Source organism: Prionailurus bengalensis, chromosome D4 (assembly GCF_016509475.1).
Source record: "Prionailurus bengalensis isolate Pbe53 chromosome D4, Fcat_Pben_1.1_paternal_pri, whole genome shotgun sequence".
In the NCBI taxonomy this organism is placed as follows: domain Eukaryota; kingdom Metazoa; phylum Chordata; class Mammalia; order Carnivora; family Felidae; genus Prionailurus; species Prionailurus bengalensis.
The window spans coordinates 50,609,393-50,633,499 of NC_057359.1; the positions used below are offsets into that span (position 1 = coordinate 50,609,393).

The following is a 24,107-nucleotide window of genomic DNA, read 5'->3' on the forward strand; positions in this document are numbered from 1 at the left end:
GGGGGTCATTTTTCTATTCTGGGCTTCAGTTTTCTCATCTGTACATCGGGCATAAATCCTGTCCTGCTGACTTTACATCACAGTTGTGAAAATCAAGGATGAAGAATGAATTACTAAGCATTACAACTCTTCTGGTTATTACTGCAAATAAATGCAAAAATTTTACTTGTTCTGTAGATACCTTTGGCGCCACATATATGATAGTAATAACATTTAAAAAAAAACTTATCTATAATTTAAATCATTCCTTGTCCCAAGCAAGCAACTATTGGTATAACTGGTATTCTAAGACATCCTCACTCATCTGCTTACACTTGGATCATTGGAAAATTTATGAAGTATTTTGTAGGAGTATTGAAAGAGAAAAGACAGTGGGGTTGGATTTATTATTATCTGGTTTCTGATCTTCTCTTTAGAAAGCTTGCACCATCCCATATGTAATAACTTGTTTACTATCTGTCTTTACCACAAGACTAGAAGATACATGAATTGTTCACCTGTTCAAACACAGTGCCTTCACATGGTAGACACAAAATACCCGCAAATAAGTATCTATTTAATGAATGAGTAAGAGTCTAACTCAGACTCAGCGCTTGTAAGAGGAAAGTATCAAATGTTTATCCAGAACTACTTATATGCCAGGTACTTTCTAAGTGATTTTACATATATTAGCTCATCTAATCATCAAACCACTATAGAAAATAGGTGCGGGGAGGCTGACTTTACAGGTGAAAGAATGAGGACACAGTCAGGTTAAGCAGCTTTCCAGAGGTTACGTAGCTAGTAAGTGGTAGAACTAGGACATGAATCTGGAAGGCTGGCTCCAGAGTCTGCTCTCTTTAATCCCTGCACTAATCAGGGTGAATGTCTGTGCACACTGTGTATGTGTCTAACGCTCCAGCTTCCTGACAATCATCACTCAGACTGACTGAGCCCCTTGACGTCCCCCATGCTCATGTATGACGCTGTTAGATAAGAGAAGGAAGATGGGAAAGGACACTTAAAGAAGTTTCTGTGGCTTCCTAAAGACACTAAGACTAAAGATAATGTGCTCAGAAAAAGTGATTTGGCTGATTTTAGAGGCTCATCCAAATAGTCATGACCAAGTGAAGCCAGGTTCCAAGGCCCATGGGCCTGGGACAGAGAGCTAATGCACATGGAGCTCAAAGTAAAGATCCGAAGAAATACTGAGGAACAGGGTAGCTTGCCTCATTTCACATCAGGGTGGCTTTTTGTTATGCTTCTCCCATTTTGCTTCATTTCTCATATATTTGTATGTAAATTAAACCCCACAACTGTAGGGAAGATCAACTCTGACTGGTTCCTGCCATTGCCAAACCCCATGAAGGAACCACTGGGGCTAATCGCAAGCTGCACGGGGACCACTGGCTGCTCGGAAGCCTGGCAGCCCAGCAGAGCCATGAAAGACCACTGTAAAGGCACGCTACAAAAGGAAATTCTGATAGTGGCTTAATAGAAAAGTGCAATGTGTGTTGGCCACCACGCAAGTAATATATCAGACTGGAGAGCCAATCTGTGAACTGACACATACACATTACATTCCTACCCGCCACAGGTCGGGGCTCCAGGATATAACTGATACATCAATGGCAGCCACCCTCTAGAGATCCAGACCTTCTGAGATCTCCCAGGCCTGCTTCCATCCCCTTCTCAAGGCAGCTGCCCTTATGCCCTGGGTTCTGTAAGTTATGCCTATAATCCTTGAAATAAATTTCTTGCCCAGCACCCCCAAGTTAGTGTTTGTTTGCTTACACTACTTTCGCATTAGCTTTTGTCAAAGAAAAACCCTATTCAAAGTCTCTGGGGACAGATTTACTACTATAATTTAAGGATCTTACAGAATTTAGAATAGCAATATAATGGTATATATACTGCTTATTACATACATTCCCCCCTCTCCCCCCTGCCCCCAGCAGGGCCAGGAGCAACACCCTGGAATCAAACACATTAATGTATCTTTGTGGCAAAATATAAGAATGTTCATAGTAAGTTTAAAGAATATAAATAGCCTCATGCCAGAGGAGAACACTTGTAGCTTTTAGACCTTTTCTGGACTCTGAAATGGCTAATGAGGGATTACAGACCCATTTTCATAACCTGAAGTCCAATATGGTGGGCCTTACAAAACTGGAAGTGCTCAGGGTGGGATGGAAGACAGGGTTCAGTGGGTTCATCAGAAAGTCTGAGGGCCCCTCCACCAGTCCTCTCCTCCCTTCATTCCTCTTTTCCTGGTACTCCCTCCTCCAAGGTGTTTCCAAACTTCATGTATTTCAAGCATACATTATACCACGTGCTCATCAATCAAATCAGAGGGGCTCAAAATGTGAGGCTAGAAAAGGCACAGAAAAAGTAAGAAAGACCAACTGCTAAGTGGCTTGTCCACTAGAGAACACAGTGCTGATTCACTGAGTAGAAGGAGAAGGGCAATCTGTTTCTCTATGAAAAGCAAAAAGAAACAGTCTGATATTTACTCAATGCTTCCCATAGCAAAAGACGAGGCTAAGCCTTCTAACAGAAGGTCTTATTCCCTCCTCTCAGTAAATTTTAGGAGATAGGTGCTATTATTACCCCCACCTTATCTATGAGGACACGAAGGCTTAGTAAGGTTAAGTAACTTGCCAGTAAGTAACAACACTATACTGTGTTGATACCAGAGAACACACTCTTGATCTCTTTAACTTGGTGTTAACTTGGAGAACACACTGAGTGATACTGAAACCCAATTTTCTCAGTTATAAGCATCACTTAGGAAGGAAAGAAGGGCGGTATGCTTTGTTGTTCTGTTTTCATTTTTGCTGGGCATGAACAGGACAGGAAGGTGCTTGTGTTGAGAGGTGGGGAACAGTCTTGGGGAGTACAGATTTTTAAGCCCTTATTGGTTGAGATACCACATATATTGGCAGAGCTCATGCACACAGAAGTCCAGGCAGGTGACAAAGCTGCTTTGAAGTAGATCTCTTATTTGGGCACTAATTCCATTCCCGTGGGGATTTGTGAAGCTGACTTGAGAATGTCAATGCCATTGTGTGTCACGGAGCTCTAGCTCATGTCTAGGCAGCAGCCGCTGCTTCTACACAAGAAGTCCAGGCTCAGCTGAATTCTGATCTCAGAGTAATACAGGACCACTCTCCCCCTCAAGTCTGAATTCAAGGGGGAAATGAGCTGTTCCAGGCTCCCCAGGACTCATTTTCCCAGCCTGCACGATTTCCTTTTCTGCAGCCTCCTACTGCCCAGACAGGGAGGCCTGGCTTCCATCAGAACACTCTCCCCTCCCCCATGAGTGCTTTGAAAGCAAGCTCTCAGAGTTCATTACAAGCACAGAGAGATGGAAGAGAATGGAATGGGCAAGGACACTTGATTTTTCTTGCAGAACCCCATGCTTGTGTAGGCAAGACAGAATTTGCAAGCACACACTAGATTATCCCAGGTGCCAAATTCAGCAGAGGGCATCCAAGTTTGCCAAAAGCAAAGGCAGAGTGAGTGCTACATGCTCCCCTAAAAGCAGATGCAGACATTCCAGGGCAAGGACTGCAGAAAGCCTCCAAGGCTTAACTTCTTACCCATCTGCAGCAGAGTCTGGGGCCCCTTGATGCAGCCCTAAGACAGTGCTGCTTTCATTCCCCCCACCAGCACCCCCCCCCCCGACCCTAGATCCCGTGCTAAGCCTCCTTGATACAATACATACAGATTATGTTCTACAAAAGAGAAATTTCAGTAACTGATATGGCACCAATGTGCAAGCATCCCAAAAGAGTATCTGGTTATCTCCTAGGGAAAAGGAAATGCCAGTAAGAGTGAAGCACTTCACCTGCAGACAGTTCCCATGTGGCCAACATCAAACATTCCTTCGGAGTGACCAGTTTGAAGAGAAATGTCTGCACACACAAGCATAATCTTTTCATAGCCAGCCACCTCTCTGTCCCGGTTACTCTAATGGTGGCTTCATGTCAAACCAGCTGGCCATGTCTTTGCAGTAAGTAGGTGTGTAAAACCTGCCACCAAAATCTCAGATTCCTAACTTGAGACATGGGTTTAATCCATTTTTTTTGCTCTTCCCCCCCCCCCCCTTAAGTTCAAATGCATAAAAGGAATGAATAGAACAACAGAGATTCTGTTCATATTTTGTACCTTGTCTTTGATCTAGCTGGAATCTACACTTCAATACTGGGTGGGAAATGAATGCCGTTGGAATTTCAGTCTACTTGTCCAAACTTATTTCCCATCATGTCCTTCAGAAACCCTTCCAAAGTTGCCCTACCCACTCTTCTTTACTTCAGTCTTTGCTCCTCTTCCTCCTGGGTAGGCTCTCCTATAGGCTCTCCAACTCAGCCCACCTGGTCCCACCTGGCCTATTGAGTTGGTTATGACACCTGTGGTTCTGGCTATATAACTTGAGCTGAGCCCACCATTTCTGACTAGACTGAGTGGTGTCCCAACCTACTTCCTCCATCTCCAGCTTGGTCCAGTATAGTAACTCCCAGGGCACACTTGAGGCACAATTCCTCTTCTAACAGCAGCCACTGCAAACTAAGTGTTTGGTCTATATCATTATTATAGGCTCTTCATGCATTCAGTAGCTATTTACTGAGGGGCTGTCATGAAGTAGGCACTGTGAAAGGGGATATGGAGGTGAAAACAAGTAATGTCCTCATGGTCAAGAAGCTCAGGATCAAGTAAGTCTGTGCTTCTCACACTTTGATGTGCATATGGGCCATCTGGGAATGTTGTTAAAACAAAGATTCTATTCTGGCAATCTGATCCTGGGTGGGGCCTGAGATTCTGCATTTTTTACAATTTCCCATGCAATCCAGTTGTAAATCATACTTGGAGTCAATGTAGTAGGAAAGTGGATGGGCAGGTAGAGGGGATGCACACATGAGCACCTCTAACTTGGTCAGCAATTATCATAGCTAAGACCCAGAGGATGAGTAAGAGTTGGCCAGAAGAAGATGGATTTGGTCTGTGAGGAAAAATGAGTGGTGGCAGAGGCAGAAGGTAAAATAAAGTGAAAATGTTGAATTTCTGTCAGTGAAGTTCTCAAAGCCTGAACAGCAGGAAGAGTTTGAAGATAATATATTGATGACTCATTGGTGAGGGAAACGGCAGTCTATCAAAGGCAACAGCATTAGGGTGTATCTAAAACATAAGATGGCAGGTACGAGGGCTCCCAACTCTGCCAAAGATTCCTGTGCTCCAAGACTGGCACAGATGCAGCACTCCAGGGGACCACGCGGGGTGGGACAATGGGCATCTCAGTGGTAACCGGTGTAGATAAAGGACTGACTAAGCTGGCTTTGGCACTGAGTCAAGTCCAAGAAGCTTTGCCAGACTCTAGGGAGGGACAGAAAGCCTCAACAATGTCTGGGGCTGGGGTTCCCCACCACCTGGTACAAAAAGGACTGTACTCAGAAGTTAAATTAAGGAAAATAAATGTGACATTCCATTCACACTCAGGCTTGTGTTCTTGATTTGTACATACTTCAGAAGCTTAAAGAATTCAAACTGGTTTGATCTGCAGGTGACACTCATAGGAAGATACCCTGGCTTTTGATCCGCACTGTGGATGCCAGGGCACCAAGGGAAAGCACCCAGTAACACTTGGAGTGCTTCTCACCAACTCTAGGAACATGTTGTTACCCTCACTTCAACAAACAGGTCTTGGTTGAGTTTAGGACTTCAGAATAATGTTGTAAGATGGACCACTTGGAAAGCCCAATTAGATACAGCAGTCAGTATACCAATGATCTGCATAGCCCCACAATGAAATGCGTGATCTTTGGAAATACCCCCATGGAAGGAGATGGTGTAGGCAGAGTGAGTAACTGTGTCTCAGCAGCTATCAGCTGAAACCTGATCACAGGAAAGAAAATGTTGGGGAGGGGCATCTCTCCAAAAAGTATTCTAATCCCATTCAGAACAATTTCGCAGAGACCAGGAAACAGTTAAGGGAAAAATCTATCTTAAAACCACTAAAATAAGCAAAGGAAAAACTCCTGGGAGCTAGAACAGGATTTTTCTCAGTTTGCTATGGCAGTTGGTTAACAGCAAAAAAGAGGAGGCTGGGCCAGGCACTAGAGAATTAGGAACCCAGGAAAAGGAGTACACAGATGGATGCTGTGGCTGATGCATGGATGAGAAGCTTGGGCCAGCCCACCCATGGTGGAGGGTTACCCAGTTTCAGGGTGACAGTTCAAGGTAATGAGTATGAAGTTTCACAACCTCAAGGAATAAGCACCATCACCAGGTAAAAGCACCCATGACACCTCTAATGGTAACTATGAGAGCAGGTATCAGGAGGAGTAAGAATGTGTTAAGGCTTAAGAATCTAAGATAGTGTCAGCAGTAAGATCAGTGTTTACAGCTCAGAATTGAGTGCAACAAAGCTCTCTGGGACCCTGTGCAGCAAGAGAGTTCCCTGATGGGCCCCAAGGGTGTCAACTGCTTTGCAGTAGCTTCCCAGAGTACTTCCTTCAACTATGCTGCCTGATGAACCTTGCTGAATTTAAGGGGACATTGCTACTCCCTGACCAGGTACTTTCACCATCCACCTCTCTGGCCAGGCACACCTTCTCAGGGTAAGTGGGGAAGGTTGGAGAAGTTGCTGGGACCATCAGAAGCTGGCACTTGAGTCCCGAACCTCTTCCTTTTTAAGCAGCCTCTCTCAGGTCTGTGACTCCTTCCTAACTTTCAAGAAGAAGAAAGGCGGGCCCCCAGGGAAAACTGTTAAGTGACAAAGGCTTATGAAGCAATGGTTTGCAAACTATGTTCCTTGAAGCTTTAGGGTTCCATTTTATGAGTGAGGGAGGTACTTTGCCTTAAGTGGTGGTGGGTGGGGGGAACTCTCAGCCTTTCATCCACCACTGTAGCCAATGTAGATCCAACTTTACTCATTTTGTTCCAGGTTCTGTATCTTTTTGTTGTTATTGGTTTGAAAAACATGAAGAAAGGTTTAAAACCGGTAACATGGTGTGTCTGTAGCTATAACATCATACCATATTTTTGTAAAGTTAAAACAACTGAAGGGTTGAGGCCAAAAGCAGAGTGTGGCCAGGTGGAATTCAAAGGAGACAGGAAATTCCTAAAAGAGGTCATCATAAAACACAAAAGCTCATGAGCCAATTATTAACTGAGGGTTTCTGTGGTAGTTGTTTTTAAGTATTTTCTGTGAAGGGAGGCACAACAAGGCCTGGCTCTTACCACCATGTTAACCTTCTGAACCCTCCCCTTCGGAACATTAACCACATGGTTTCTGTTCCACATTTTGTTAAGCTGCCATCCTGCCTGCCAGCAAAAAAAAAAAAAAAAAAAATTTCCCAGTCAAGGATCAGATTTCACCTGAGACTCTTAAGCCCCAAGAATTTGGCCACTGCTAATTTAGCCATTCCTTAAACAGGTTCCTCCACTTGTAAATCACTGGGATTTTGTGCATAGCTAGAAAAACTGACTTCTTCTGCAACTAGGGAAAAGTTCAACTTTTTTTTTTTTTTGAGAGAAACTTCCATTTAAACAAACAAACAAACAAACAAACAAACAAACAAACAAACAGTTTTCTACCCTTGAAAGGATATTCTATATATTCCCAAAGGCGGAGATGCTAGATCACCCCACAATTAAAAAAATAAACAAACCCCATGAATCACAACCAAAGAATCAAAAGTTAAACAAACAACAGCATTTCCCTCACTTAACTGGAGATCTGTGGTTTTATTTCAGTTGTTAATCCCAACTCCTGATCTGCTTTCAAGCAGGCCTAGGGATTTAACCACATTTGAAAGGAGACCCAGGATAGAAAATGGAGATAGGGAAGGTGACTGAGGAAGGAATCTTCTTAGCTGTCCCTTCCCCAATCTTCACAGAACTCAGAGGGCACCAAGTCTCATAACGATGAGAGCCTTAAGCACTTTCCAGAAAGACAAGACTTCCCTTGGGAAGAAGAGCTTGACCTGGAGTGGCAACGGTAGCTGACTACTCTGGAGAGAACATGAGAACTTTGATGTAAATATTCCCTGCAAACCAAAGTCCAGCACAGGTGACCGACAGCCACACAGCTCCTGTTCCCCTCATCTTCTCTGCTTCCCTTTCTAATCTGCTTTAAAGTATGTGGTTGGGGTGAAGGGGAAGGTGTGAAGCTGGGAATCTGGTCATTCTCAAATGCAAAACTCTTGAGGCAGCCCCAGGGGAAGAAGAGAAAGAACTTTTTTTTTTTCCAAATGACAGCAAGCAGCCTTAAGTAAAGTTCTTTGTTCAGAAAAGGTCATAAAGTCATGCTTTTCCCATTAAAAACTGTACACAACCCATCAACATGAGACACAAACACAGCTCCATGTACCAAGAGATAAATAAATATGCTAAAAATTCCCCCAAACTCTCTGGAGTAACAGGCTGATGTATCACACACAGAATAGATGAGGTGAGGTGTTGGGCATCACAGTGCAGGGCAGTTTCGTGCAGAACTAAATAAACTTTTTAGGGCTGGAATGAACTGAGCACCACCAGCCTGGAAACTAAAAAAAAAAAAAAAAAAAGGTAACATTAGAAACAGTCCAACTCCACTTGGTAATGCACTTCACAAAAGCAAAAGACATCAAGCAAGCAGCTACCATTTTCAGAAAAATTACGCAGGGACATGCCAAGCTAAGAGAGAAACTAATCACAAAGAGGAAGGCAGCCTATTATGAAACTGGCCACAGAAAAGAGCAGTCGATCCCTAGTTTGACTCCCCGTCATTTCTATAAAACCTATTCTGTGATCACCCGGCCAGATAGGAGTTCTTCTTTTGCTCGTCTATTAGATGTCTTTCTTTCTGTAAACTGAATTTCTTTCCCTGAGTAGTAGAAATAGCAGTAACTCCATCATAGGATTACTGCCATATGAGGTATAATAATCCATACACTACAAAGTTCTATTTTGTGGGGTCATGTTGATAGAGCTTTTATGTTTCATCGTTTTTCACTTAGAGATAGGAAGCTCAAGGAGAGGGAGCACTTTTCACTGCTCTTTCTGCTCTGCAATGCCTCACCCCCTGCCCAGCACATGGCAGGCACTCGTCCAGTGGGTCTCTTGAACTGAACCGAATCCCAGCCAGGGTTGTGTGCTCCTGACCCTTGTCATGCCCACAGAACGGGTTCTGTCATCAACAATCCTTTTCTGTAACAGAATGGTATGAGACCCCAGAAGTCTTCTAGTTTTATCCTTTCCTACCCAAAACCAGTGTGGGGGAAAATGCAGAGTTCCCAACTTGTACTTAAGGGTGGGTCCAACTAGTGTCTTCCTCTGCCTCTTTGATTCTACACCCCCTTGTGCAGGGACAGGGGGTATCAAAGTAAGGAGTCAAGATGAGGTGAAATAGGAAGAGGAGAAAAAGAGGAAGAGGAGGGAAAAAAGCAGTTTCCAACCTTTGCTTCCAATTACACTGAAATTTCGATTCATCTGGGAAATAGAGAATGATACTAAAAGAAAATCAGTCTAGGTATATCCCCTTCTCTTCTTTTAGAATATTATCTTTAAGAAAAATCAACATTTTCCCTCTAGGAAATTATTTTCTAAATCAGATTTGCTGATTTTCAACTAGGCTCCCTCCCCCAAATTTTAAATCAAATTGTTCTAGTCCCTAGTTCTCCCCCCCTTTTTTTTTTTTAGCTCCAAATACATTTCCACACACATCTGTCCCATGCCACACCTCTTACCTCTGCCCACCTTGAGCAGCAAGATGATTCTAAACTAGGAGGTGCCCATGAATTAAGCCACAGAGAGGTGAAATTGCTGGCAGATGTTCAGGGGAAAAGGGGGTACCAGCCTCACTGTCACAGAAATCAGAGATGCAAAAAGTCTCTGAGATAAACCAACCTCGTGTCTTCTGCCCTAAAAAGAGAGGTATTGCTCTCACTTCTTCATACGGCCAAGCATACCGAAAAGGAGCCTGCAAAGCCCCATCTCCAGCCTTCCAGTTAATCAAGTCTGAAAATATTCCTGGAAGCGAAAGAATGGAGGGAGGTTGTGCTGTGAATCGTCAAGGTCTTTAGAATCCCTGTGATTTATAGATGAGAATGAAGCCTTTCCCGTGCATGTGGAAGGTGCATGGGCTTCGTAATTTATGCTGTAGGAACTGCAGGCTATGGCAGTAAACCTGCTAAGCTACTGAATCACTGCCAAGGGTGACCTCTCACGGAGCCTGCAGAGGGCAAGCAGCCTTTTCGCTATGGGTCAGAGTTCCTAGCTTACCCAAGGCACTTTGGATTGAACAAAAGAAAACCATTTGAGTGAGCACAGCGAATGCAGGCAATTTGGTGGAAGGGAACGAGGGTGGGAGGAACGGTCCAGCATCATGAGGGGAGAAACGGAACTGAGAAGTCAAGACCCACATTATTCATTCGGCCTCTCTGGAGATGCATGGCAGCTTCGTGTCTCTCCCTCCTCCCCCCAAGACAGACGGTCTCTGCCTTGGAAAGGGGATTTGGAGCTGGCGAGGCTCTGTTAGGCACGGATGCGGATCGGAACCTGTTCAGAAGAAGAGGGCTGCCTTCTAAGTGTTTTTGCCTCCCCTGGACTGCTGCCTGCCCCTCTTGTTCTGTTGACCTGTGTGATGTGCTGGCCTTTTCTGTGCCCATCTTAACCTTTCAAGGCACTACTCTTTACAGCACTCCCCACCTCTGTTCTGGTGACACCACGTCCCTGGTTTTCCTAAACTCTGACTTCTCCAACCCCTTTACCAACATGCCCCCGACTGTGCCCCACCCCACTAACTGTGAGGTCCCTCAGGGCTCTGTCCTAGGACTTTTTTCCTTATACTTTCAACTACCCCCTTAGGTGAAGCCACAGCTATGGGTTCAATGCCCTATGGCTTCAATGGCCCACCTGTCCTCCGAGTCCCAGACCTGTATCTCCACTAGCCTGGTACATATTCTTACTTGGATGTCTCAGAGGCACCTCAAAATCAGCTCATCCAAACTTCCAGCCCCCAAAACTCCTCTTCCAAGATTCTCATTCTCACTAAGTGGCTCTACTCAGTGCTCAAGCCAGAAACCTAGGAGTGACCCTTACTCTTATTCCCTGCATTATCCCCAGATATCCCATCACTGATTCTCCCTGCTAAACGTCTTCAATCCACCATATTCTCTCCACACTGGAGTTTCAGCCCACACTGTCTCTTATCCGGACCACTGCAATGGGCTCCCAGCTGGTTTCCATGCATCCATCCTTCCCTCTCCCTGGCTTGTGGCCAGGGAAATTCTTTTAACATTCAAGTCTCACCATTCACGTATCTGTTTTCAGAGGCTTCCTAAGACCACAGAATAAAGCTCAGAGTTCTTCTCAGGACCTCTGTGTTCTCATGCATGGCCTCCAAGGCCCTGCTGCCCCTATGAACTCATCCTGTGTCACTCCTGCCTCACTCACTATGAGGCACTCACATCTGCACTCACATTCACACTTTTCTCACCTGAGAGCCTCCACACACGTGGCTCTCTCCTTATGACCAAACCATCCCCCTCCCCTCCCCTCTCACCATTGCTGAATCCCACTCGCCATCCAGACTCACCTTAAATATCACTTCTGAGCTCCCCCTTTGCAGACTTTGTGTGTGTGTGTGTGTGTGCATTTGTATTTTGTATATTTGTACATATTTGTAAATTGTGTATATTAGGAAGAAAATATAATTATAAAGGTATTTGTTGACTTTAGTCCTCTTTATGAGTTTCAAGCCCTTGCTAACAGCACTGGGACAACTGTCTTATTTTATTGGACACTAGCCAGTTAAGGGGCCATGGCTCTCTTATCAGATTTGTTTATTTATTTATATGCAACCTATTTATCTACTAATTATTAACAACTATGATCCATATGATGGGGGAAAAAACCAATAGTCATTTCTGATAAAAATCTCCCTTCAACCATTACAATGTGCATAACACTGTCACCAGATCCCTTCCTTCTGAAATCCACTGATGCATCCTCCATTTGTCACAAGCATTATCTATGAGCAGTGAACTATGCAGTAGAGGGAGAATCATCCTTAGGGAAATATCTGCCTGTCTTCTCTCTGAAACTGCTTGTTCTCCAAGGAAAAAAGACTTTAGTTTTTAGGTTTTTTTTTAAATCATGGAATTTAAAACAATGTATTGGAAGTATTTTTAGTATGGAGACTTTTTCTTAAAAAACATTTTTTTAATATTCATTTATTTCTGAGAGAGAGAGAGAGAGCGAGCATGAATGGGGGAGGGGCAGGGAGAGAGGGAGACACAGAACTCGGAAGCAGGCTCCAGGCTCTGAGCTGTCAGCACAGAGCCTGATGCAAGGTTTAAACTCACAAACCACGAGATCATGACCTGAGCCAAAGTTGGATGCCCAACCGAGTGAGCCACCCAGGCCCCCCCGGAGGCTTTTTCTTAAAGCATGGGATAATGACTTCGTTAAAGCCCACTGAAAACAAAAACACATCTAGAAGCTGTGGAAGAACAGAAATCACATTGCTATTTCTTAAATTAAGGAGATGGACTGCTGGAGTAGATGAATGGAGCGTCTTGATAAGGCCCTCCCATGCAATATGTCAGAGGCATTTTTCCTTTTCTTATTTCATTGCAATACCATTAAGACACTGTGACACAAGTGAATTTGCCTATTGGATGCCACATTCACAGGCAGCCGTAGCAGTAACATAACAGCATAACAGCTGAGAGCACTAGGAAGTCTTGTAAAGGAGGGGTTGCACCGGGGTGCCTGGGTGGCTCAGTCGGTTGAGCATCCAACCAGCTCAGGTCATGATCTCATGGTCTGTGGGTTCGAGCTGGACATCAGGCTCTGTGCTGACACCTCAGAGCCTGCAGCCTGCTTCCGATCCTGTGTCTCCCTCGCTATCTGCCCCTCCCCCACTCTCACTCTCTCAAAAATAAATAAATGTAAAAAAAAATTAAAAAAAAAAAAAAGAAGGGGCTGCACCATCTCTTAGCCACTCAGTCTTTTACTACACTTCAGCTCCGGCAGAGGAGCAGAGTTTTAACCTTAGAAAAAGCCTGAGCAGGGGGCACTTGGGTGGTTCAGTGGGTTAAGCGTCTGACTTCGGCTCAGACAGTGCTCTCATGGTTCGTGAGTTCGAGCCCAGCATTAGGCTCTATGCTGACAGCTCAGAGCCTGGAGCCCGCTTCAGCTTCTGTGTCTCCCTCTCTCTCTCTCCCTCTCTCTCTCTCTCTCTCAAAAATAAATAAACATTAAAACAAATTAAAAAGAAAAGAAAAAGCCTGAGCGGTATCAGCTAAAGGAAGCTTGATTCAGAGGCCATTCCTGCCCAGCCTACGAGCCTCAGTTGCTCCCTGCTCAAAGCACAGTGCCCAGCCTGAAGCTGTGTCTGGCTTCAGAGCTTCTGCTAAGTTGATGGTAGGATGCCCTCTTCAGCAGCATGAGGTTTAGGACCCCCGAGAGATCTGTGAGGATGAGGCAGATGCTTGGGGCAAATTTAGCGGGAGGCAGCCCATGGAGCGGCAGCAGATGGCAGAGTGCTGTGGCACAGGAACCAGGGGCTGGCCAGCAGTCAGCATGGGAGGGGATGGCATCAAGCAGTGTGGATCCTGTGATCAGCCTGGACACCCAAAGTGAATCCAATATGGGCACAACTGGGCAGACAGGTGAGATGCCAGTCTGTAAAACTGGGGTACAAGGTAGAACTCCAGGAAAGAATTCACTTCCTGGTCTTGGAATTTGGGAGTGTGGGGTCAGCCTGATAAACAACATTAGGAGAGTCCAGCCAGTCACTAAAACCTGGGAAGACAGAGCCTCTGGTGGGTGAAATGTTCCAACTGTTGGCTCTTAGGGGTGTGGAGGAGACCCTGAAAGGTAGGCATGTATCCCACTGATGAATACAGTACTTGGAATATGGAGGTGTTTAATAAATAGCTGTTGAATTAATAACCCCGAACCTAGTTCTGAAATCTAGCTTTTTCAAGAAACCTGTCCGTATAGATCAATTTTGGATAGTTTAAAAGGTTCACTTTGATAACATCCCCTTTTCAAATGGTCTTGGAAAGGGCTACCCTATTATATCTGAAAAACTTGAGCCCTGCTTTTGGTCGTATTTCTCATGAGCTGACAGAGTGCCCCCGTGGTCCTCGCTCAAAGGCCAGCTGCTGGATAGCACCGCAGGGAGGCCAGGGAGCTGCAGGAGGTGAAACATATACCTGTGACACCTGAAATAACATCAGGTCCAATCAGCCCCGTGAGTCATCATAGACTGATAAAGGCAGCCAGATTCCATGGCTATTTTAACAGTCAACATATTTTAGGTCTAAAAACAATTTCATGGGCCCTGAAGGGTCAACTGTCTGAGGGGGTGACTGAGAAACCATGGCTGAAAAGTCCACCTCTGCAGGAAGTTCAGAAACCTGCTTCTGACCCTGCCTGTCGAGGGTCTTAAGGCCTCCAGGGTCTTTAGTTCTGGGAGCCTCAATTATTTATTAATTGGCATGTGCAGCTTCTTCTGTGGGAGAAAGACACAGCAACTACTTTGCACATATACGGTAAAGACAATATTATCAGGAACCACGTTAGTTGATATTTATCAAGCATTTTCTACATGCCAAGCTATGTAGTCTCCTAAGACCTCATAGCTACCTTATGACCCAGGTCCTCTAGCATTACAGCAGAGAAAACAGGGTTAACAACAAAGGAGCAAAAAAGAGGAGGCAGAGGGAGCCACAGGCGCAGCGCTCATGAGACTGAAAACTGAAGACTGTATTATATTGGTCTGCTCAGGGATGCAGTGTGAAACTACAGGGCACTAAATGTAGCAAGGTGGCATGCCCTCACATCCTTTTATTTTTTTCCTCTTCTTTATAACCAGTGAGATTTAATCTTACACACACACACACACACACACACACACACACACACATACACACAATCAACCCTTACCACACACATGCAAATCACTGAAACATCTGTTTCACCTTATTAATTAATGGGAAGTTTGCCCGACTGGCATCAATCTTCCAAGCTGCAGCACACTGTGTGTCAAAATCCCAGTAGTCAAGGCACAGTGAAAAAGTATCAAAGCCATGACTTGAAATACCTTACTTCATCCATGCGAGATTTCTTCTGCAAAGGCCTCGTGCTTTGGTGTTACAGAGAAGCCAAACTTTTTGTATCTTCAAATTATCCTTTCACTTTTTTCCTCTCTCACTCAGTCTTTGAATATATTTGTGTCTGTGGGTTTATGCAAAGGCGTGCATGCACATGCCTCATACGTGCATGTCACAGAGATCCCTGGCATAGTGAAAAAACACAGTGGAGTCAAGAAAATGACTACAGGTCTTTACAGGCTGTGCGACCTGTGCTTCTCTGAGACTGCCTCCTTATTTGGAAAAAAGGTAAAAAACATCTTTCTAAAAAAGGTTATTAAACCCAAGTGAACTTTGTAAAGCAATTAACTTACATAGTAGATGATCAGTAAATGGTACACATCATTATGGCAACTGCATAACATCAAAGCTAGATATGACACAATCTGCTCAGAAAGGCAGATGTGAGATTTGCCTCTGACAAAGCAATGAAACACATTTCCTTCTGCATAAGATATTTTATAAAGTTCACTTAAAAATTAGTCTGTCCGCAGACGGTAACACTTATCTGCCCATTTGCAGGTTGAAGCAATGGGGTCATGTCTACCTAAACCTGACTAATGGTTGTCTCCTTTGTCACGGGGCTCAGTTAATGCTGAATTCAATTATCTATGCTGATGGAAAGAGCAGGTCACAGATAATCCAAAAGAGCAAATATTTTCTAAATCATTCAATCAATTTATTTTCCATAATAGCTTACAAATACTACTTAGGTGTTGGCTAATGTTGGCATTCTGTAAGAATATAAGAATGAGTGCCAGTTGATGGGAGAAGAAATTCATGACCTCTCAGATTCAGACAAAACACTACCCTGGACTTGAAAACTTGTTGCATAAAATTTGCAAGGTGAATAACTGGTGGTAGTCTACCACTGGCTATTCAAATGTATGGCACAATAATTATGTCACAGCAATTCCATTCAAATTTTAAAATACTTCCTATGTGCGCATCAAGAACGACCAATTAAGTGTCTAGTCTGGAGTAGCTCATTAGGTTGGTGTGAACACAATACTAAAGAAAACAGGGTTCATTTTTTTTTCCAGAGAGTAATTAGCATCTTTCTTTTGGTGGTCCTACAAAAGTCTGTGAGAGGGAGACTACGCAACTGAGCCCATGGAAGTGAAATACCAGCAGTATTTCTGTAAATACCACAAAGCTTATGACCTACTGATCAATGGGGCCCTAGGAACAGTGTTATCTAACTGGTTTATACTATCACGATGTCACCAGTATCAATCACCATTATCACAAGGGACAGCAAACCCTCAATGCAATTTTAACTTGCACTCATTCAACCACAATTTCAAGTGCCTAGTAGGTGCAAAGGACTGGCCTCCCCATTGCTTTACCTGTATCAGTGGTTTTCAAAGTATTGTAAGGACCCTGGAGGTTCTTTCATGGGGGGTCTTGCCAGGGGTACACAAAGCCACTGCATTTCCAACTATTTATCTGTGACCCTGGACTTGAATTTAAAACAACCTCTCACAATAGATCAAAATGCAGAACCAGATAAGGGAGGCCAGCTGTCTTCTCAACAGACATTAAAGTGATTTACCAAGAAAACAAAAAAACAAAACAAAACCAAAACCCAAAAACCACAATGCCACTCTTCTTACTCAAATTTTTTTGTTTTGGGAAATGTTACTTTTCATGAAAGATGTTTTATATGTTAGTACGTGATGAGTTTATTATCTTTTTTCAATGAATACATATTTGTAAGCCTTCCTGCTTATAATTTCTAAAATGGTAACTATTGATAGACGTAACCATTGTAAACAAAAGGCCTTTGGAATTTGCAATAATTTTTAAGAGACCAAAAAAAAAAAAAAAATTGAGAAGCACTGTTCTACATCTATCTCATTTAAATCTTGCAGCATCCCAATACCGTGTCCCAACTTTAGCTGTCTCCATAGAACTTATCACTACCTAAAATCATATCATCCATTTATTTGTTATTTATCTGTTTTCTCCATGAGTCAATCACTTGCCTATTTGTTCTCAGATCCATTCCCTATGCTTTGCACCATGTTTCCCAGGCTCTTTCGCAAAGACAAGGGGAAGTACTGGCGGGAGAGTGGAGGAGAGCAGAAGCCTGGGCTTTTCCTTGCCCTCTCTCCTTTGGGCTCATCTTCTTTTATTTTATTTTTTATTAAATTTTTTAAATTTTTATTTATTTTGGGGGAGAGAGAGAGAGACAGAGAGAGGGAGGGAGAGAGAGAAAGTGGGGGAGGGGCAGAGAGAGAAGGAGAAAGAATCCCAAGCAGGCTCCGAACTGTCAGCACAGAGCTCGATGATGACCTGGGGCTGGATCCCATGAACCTTGAGCTCATGACCTGAGCCAAAATCAAGAGCCAGATGCTTAACCAAGTGAGCCACCTACTCATCTTCTTGGCTCCACTGTTTATGGACCAGGTCTTTGCTCTGTGCTCCCAATTCCTGCTGAGCAGCCCTGGCTCCCCCCTGTCCTTGTGTCCAAACTGAGGGGCACAGTGGCTGGCACCTTTTGTTATTACTTGCTTGCTTCACCATCCCTGTTTGACTTTCCAGCTCTCCCCATACTTTGGGGAGAGAGAGAGTCATCTCAGGTGCCTCATTTCAAAATAGGGATAATAATAATAGTCAACCAGAGCCTCTGTGAGGTCTAGAAAAAAATATATGGAAAGAATTTAGCACAGTGCTTGGACCAGAATAGGTAATACATCTTCGTGAATATTACTATGGCTGTATTTTAAACTTTGGAATTCCTGCCCCACGTTTAAAATGGAATCTATTACTTTCAGCTGTTGTTCAAGTTTTGATTATTAACTGAGATCCATAAAAATTATTTTTTTTCAAGGTAACTATTGTAATTGTCATTGATAACTTCTCTCAATTTTACTTCAGATAGAAATGTGGAGAGAATGCAGCAGGAGAAATTCTCCTCTGTAAATCAGGCATTAGAAGCTCCAATAAATCACAAGCCTTCCCTTTTTATATTACTATGAAAAGGAAATAAAGCTCAAATTTATTCAGCACTTAACTCTCTACCGGGAACTCACTAAGAGCTTCATGTGCGTTATGACACTTAATTCTCATAACCTTACAAAGTGGATATTATCATTACCCACCCCCATTTTCCAGATGAGGAAACAGCTCAGAGAGGTTCAGGGCTTGCCAAATCACACAGTCCACAAAGACAGGAACAGATTTGAACCTGGACTGACAATCAGCCATTAATTCTACACTATTTTTGGAAAACAAAAATAAAGCCATCAAAACACGTCCCATGTATTTTGACAGTTCCTGTCCAAAGACAGTTTCTCGGTATGTCATTAACATATTTGCTCCCATTTCATCTTCCAAGACCTGGGAAGACAGACTCCCTCAGCTACCCGCTTTTTCTTCCCTACTCTGGGATGGCAAAATATGAATGGTTTATATTTGATGAGAGGCCATACCAGGCAAATCCCCAGTATTCAACAACTGCCTTCCCTCTGCTCCTTGAAAGATTCCTCATAGGACTCCTCAGATGGGCCCAGCAACCAAGGTGATGCTGAAGGAAGTCATCCACAAGTAATGCTTGCTGGTCCCCAGATGTTGAGGCTCCACTGGGCTGCAAGCATTAGGGCTCCCACACTTCAGCCTCTCTTTTCTGGAAGTTTCCTGGATGATATGACTCAGGGAGCCGGCAACAAAACAAACACTCTACAGTTGGCTAAAGTTTCCCCTCAAATCATCCATGCTCTCTGTTCTTGAGAACCTGGGCTGAATGATGTAGAAACACCAAAAGCCTATTGCTTCTTTTCAAGAACGATGCCTCCTTTTCCTGTGAGAAAACTAACAATTCAGTTTGAGTCTCCACAAAGACAAACACTTTAACTTCTAGAGGCATGCACTGAGAATCAATCAGACACATTGCTAAAGAGGTATTCACCTAATAAAGGGATTTTTTTTTTTAAACGTTTTATTTATTTTTGCAACAGAGAGACAGAGCATGAACGGGGGAGGGGCAGAGAGAGAGGGAGACACAGAATCGGAAGCAGGCTCCAGGCTCCGAGCCATCAGCCCAGAGCCCGACGCGGGGCTCAAACTCACGGACCACGAGATCGTGAACTGAGCTGAAGTCGGACACTTAACCGACAGAGCCACCCAGGTGCCCCATAAAGGAATTCCTTGACAAGCTTCTTTAAATATTCAACTTTCTCTGAGAAATGAAAATATTAGCCAAGTAACAAAAAATTCAACTCCTTCACATTTTTCAGGGATACATCTGTTCTGCAATATGAACTGTATGGCAGTGGCCAATCTATACATGTGTAGTAGTAATTTGTTCTCTAGGTGTCTACTTAGTGCAGAGTGTTATGTGGAATGCTGTATCCTGTAGTGGAAACAAGAAGGTGGAATCAGCTAGGTGCAGGCCACATATGCCATGCATGTGAAGGATCTTCTGAAGTTCCATTGTGGACCTGTTCCTGCTTCTGGCTGTCAAGGCCAAGCAAACTTAATCTCATCCCATAAAAGTTTGCCCTTTTTTCCACTGGTTCCATGAGATGTAGCAAAAGAGGAAGGCAACATGGATGATCGACTCCACAGTCAAATGCTTGATATAATGCCTGATTGGTTTAAAATTTTTTTTAATGTTTATTCATTTTTGAGAGACAGAGACAGAGCGCAAGCAGGGGAAGGGTAGAGAGAGAGGAAGACACAGAATGTGAAATGGGCTCCAGGCTCTGAGCTGTCAGCACAGAGCCCGACACAGGGCTTGAACCCATGAACCGCGATATCATGACCTGAGCCGAAGTCGGACGCTTAACCGACTGAGCTATCCAGGCACCCCTATAATGCTTGATTTTTATCCGAGGCTCTTTTTTACCTCAATTTACCTGATGAGTCTATTTCATCACATTGATACTGTGTGATACTGAGGGAACTAACATTTAAAGCATATCTGACGCTGAGCGGAGTGTTTGAAAGGTAGCATGTTATTTAATACCTTCAATAATCCCAAGAAGTAGGTACTGTTAGATGCATTTTATAGATGAAAAAATAAGCTTAGAGAGACTGAAATTCTGCTAGTAAAAGTTGATAACTGGGATTCAAAGTCACATCTGACAGACACTAATGCTTTTGTTGCTTTTTACTGCCCCCTTACTCCCTGCTTCAAACTGGCTCATTTTCCCAGAGCATCCACCCTACTAGAAGAAAACTTAATGGAAAAAAATGATTATGTGAAGGAAAACATGGATAGAATTATCACTTAAGACTATGCATTTAGCATGAGTTTTTAAAGATAAAATGACAAAAAAGGTCCTGTCTCCAGAAGACAACACACGCCCCTAGACCTGTAAGTTATTTTAAAGGAAAAGCCAGTGAATCATTCTCCACACATGGGGATCTGAGGCAGGCACATCATTTTATCTCCCTTCAAAATGGCATTATTTAAGAATCTATACCCTACGTAAAGGGAGTTCAGAGCACTGGTCAGGAGGGTAGAGCTGGAGGCCTCTGGTGTCAGAGCTGTGTGGATGCCCCTACTCAGGTAAACCTGTGCTCTCTTTAGAAATCAGTTGGGAATTCCAGAATCACTATGTGGGTGTCCTCCTCATTTCAAGTGGCTTGTACAACTGTTCCCTCCAACTCCATATCCCTTACAGCATGGCTCTGAGTGGGCCCGTGCAGCACTGACCTCCACAGTGCAGCCTTTGTTGGCTAAGGAAGGACACCATGTCTACAATCACCAACCTAGTTAAAGCTGCAGATGCCCCACCCCCACCCCAGTACAACTTTTGTTTTTCATCTCTGTTTTCCACTGAATATCACATATCCCTTTTCCCTTCTCAGCTGATGCTGAGATGTAACAACCTGTCACCTGAGATATGGCCCATTAAAATTACATAGCACTGGTAATGGAGAATTCAGTGCAGGTTGGGACAGCAGGTGATTAGCCTTACCTTACAGGGCAGTCTTCAGGCCCTCTGAGCTACCTGTATCTGCTTCTCTTCCTTTCTGCTTCTTAGCACTCACTATTTTTTGGAGCTATCTCTTGGGGTTTGTTAAGTGGGGGTGGTTATTCAACACTGTCCTCATTAACTGAGCCACCAAGCCACTGTAGTATTGCGTTAACAAGGCAGGGAATTGTGACCATCCACAATGGACCATCAATTCTCCAGTAGCCAGTGGGGGTAGGAAAGAGTGGATTCAGCTGTGTCTGCATATCTCCCATGAATATACAACTGAACAAACTTGGGTAGCATCAGAATCTAGAGGAGGCAAGTTCTTAAAAAAGAGCAGAACCTTGGAGTTCCCATCAGTAAGGACCTTGTACAATTTGTATCAGATGCAGGGCCCTGTCTATTTTCACATCCCTTGCTGTGACTATTGGGTTTGTCTTAGGACTTTTTCCAGAGAGGATTTAACATGTGATGCAACAGGCAGGGGGAAATCAAGGGTGGTGTTGATTCTGGGATATGAGTATCACAGACACAAGATGTTGCAAATTCTTAGAAAGCCAAACAGTTTCTCAGATCCCAAAGGCAAATCATGTTTCCAGAGCCTTGGGAAAACTTGCTAGTTCACAAGGCTACCTTGTGAATGGGGGCTCCATTCTTGGCACTTAGCTGCCTGAGAACCCCTTCCCCATCCTCTTGAGAGATCAAATCCAGGTAACCTTGCCCAACACTGATTTTAATGAGTAGCTGATCCTAGATGTGACTAGTAGGCTATCTCCCCTCTTCTCCAGCTAACCTGTGCCCACCCTCTGCTGAGGTTGGCTGGTTTCACACTGCACATGGGCAGGTTTAGTACTCAGTCTTCTGAAAACCAAGCAAGAAGACACAACCAAATGTCTTCTTCCCTAAATAGTTACGTGTTCATCCCCCAAACCAGGATTTGACCTAGCTCCTTAAAAACCAATGAAATTTCCCAAAGTCTTTGAGAGATGACAACCTGTAGAATTTACAACCCCATCACAGAGCGATTCAGCAATGAAGACTGCTAACTTTTAAAAATCTTGTTGAGTCTTTTACAATGCATTTATTTTATTTTTCTAGGGATACTGTTCAGAAACCACCTAGTGGTCTCCAGGATTTTTTGTTAGTTATGCAGAAATGTATGCAGAGAGAGAAAAGCAATGAACACATTTGTTTTTTCCAGCACCTCTTATGGGTGATTAGGGCTCTGGGCTCTGTGTTTTTACTCACACCGCCTCGTTTAATCCTTACAACAGTCCCGTGAGATCGAATTACAATCATCAGTTTACAAACAGAAATGTAAGCTCAGAAGTTATGTGTCTACCAATGTCACATAACACCTTGTAATGGCAGAACAGTTGAATAAATTTAAGTCTCTGTCTACAAGTCCAGTGCTAGTCCTACCACATCGTAAATATATTTTGTTGATGTACATTCTGTCTTTCCAGTGTTATACAGATTTATATCAAAACAAAAAAAATGCAGGAGCCATGCAATAAAAAATAAGTTAAAATTTAAAGGCTAATTATAAACTCAGTTCCCTGACACCTAGTGTCTGAAAAGTTCTCCCTATGGACATTTTTATAGTCTCATGTTTCCTGCCACAATATTTTGAGAGAGGATGAAACTCAGCTGTAGCCTCATGAGAAAGATTGCCAAAGGGATGTGACTATTCCCACAGTGCATTTGACCACTGAGCAAACTACTCATTTCAGAAAACCCTACAGAGGAACTAGACCTTCTGGACATTATGGAAAGGCTCAAGGACATGAACTCTGCTTTCCTCTCTTAGTGCCTAAAATAGGGCTTGCTTCCGAGCAGGTGCCTGACAAACATTTATTGAATGAATGAATGAATGAATGAATGAATGAATGAATGGCAGTAACAGGTCATTGTGGGCCCACAAAATGCATTGGCAAAGTCATCCCTTCGCCAATCTTGGAATGGAACATGGAAACAGTTAAAGTGCTTGGGCACACACTTAAGGCGTTTCAGAGGTGATTTTTTAAATAGGAACAAACAAACACAAAATAAAACAAAAACTAAAAATCACTTCCTTAAAAGTTAATACAAAATTGGGGTTTCTAAAATTTTCTCCATCCTAAACAACTTCCTAAAACCAATGACTGAGAAATCTTTAGCCATGTGAAGGAAAACTTGCAAAATAATAATACATACTATGAATGGCAGTAGGAAACAAGGACATAGATTTTTGTCTACTCTTGAGCCCAAACTCTGACTTCCTTCTCCTTCCCTTTCCCCTTCTCCTTCTTCTTTTTTTTTTTTTTTTCAACGTTTATTTATTTTTGGGACAGAGAGAGACAGAGCATGAACGGGGGAGGGGCAGAGAGAGAGGGAGACACAGAATCGGAAACAGGTTCCAGGCTCTGAGCCATCAGCCCAGAGCCTGACGCGGGGCTCGAACTCACGGACCGCAAGATCGTGACCTGGCTGAAGTCGGACACTTAACCGACTGCGCCACCCAGGCGCCCCATCCTTCTTCTTTTTTTTAAGTAGGCTCCACGCCCAGCACAGAGCCCATTGTGGGGCTTGAATTCATGACCGTGAGAACAAGACTTGAACTGAGATCAAGAGTTGGACCCTTAACAGACTAAACCACCCAGGCACCCCCCAAATTCTCACTTCTATATGACATATTAGCTGTACAGCCTTGGGAAAGCCCCTTAAGTTGTTTAAATGTCAGCATCCTCACTGGTAAAATGGAATATTAAATTAACTGAGTTATTGCAGGAATTAAAGATTAACAGTGGCACTTGGCAGGCTCAGTAGATGTGAGTCCCCTCCTTCGCTTCTCTCCCTTTCCTTCCCTGACACCCATCTAATATAAACCATAAAGGTAGGTGAGATCATGTAATTAATTTTTAAATGTTCTTATTCCTCCTGTTCAGAGACTTTTTAAAAACATGAGTTGGAGGAGCTCTAAGTTTTCCACTCACTTTTTTTCTTAGTGTCAGAACTAAGATATTACATCCTATTATATAACAAGAACAGAGAAGCTGGGGGCTAGAACATA

General features: G+C 43.5%; 1 protein-coding gene across 7 annotated transcripts in view; it reads right to left on the reverse strand.

Annotated features, from left to right (window-relative positions):
• The window catches only part of MOB3B (MOB kinase activator 3B), a 203,744-nt gene that overhangs the window by 96,269 nt on the left and 83,368 nt on the right, over positions 1 to 24,107 (reverse strand). The gene's annotated exons all lie outside the window — the stretch shown is intronic.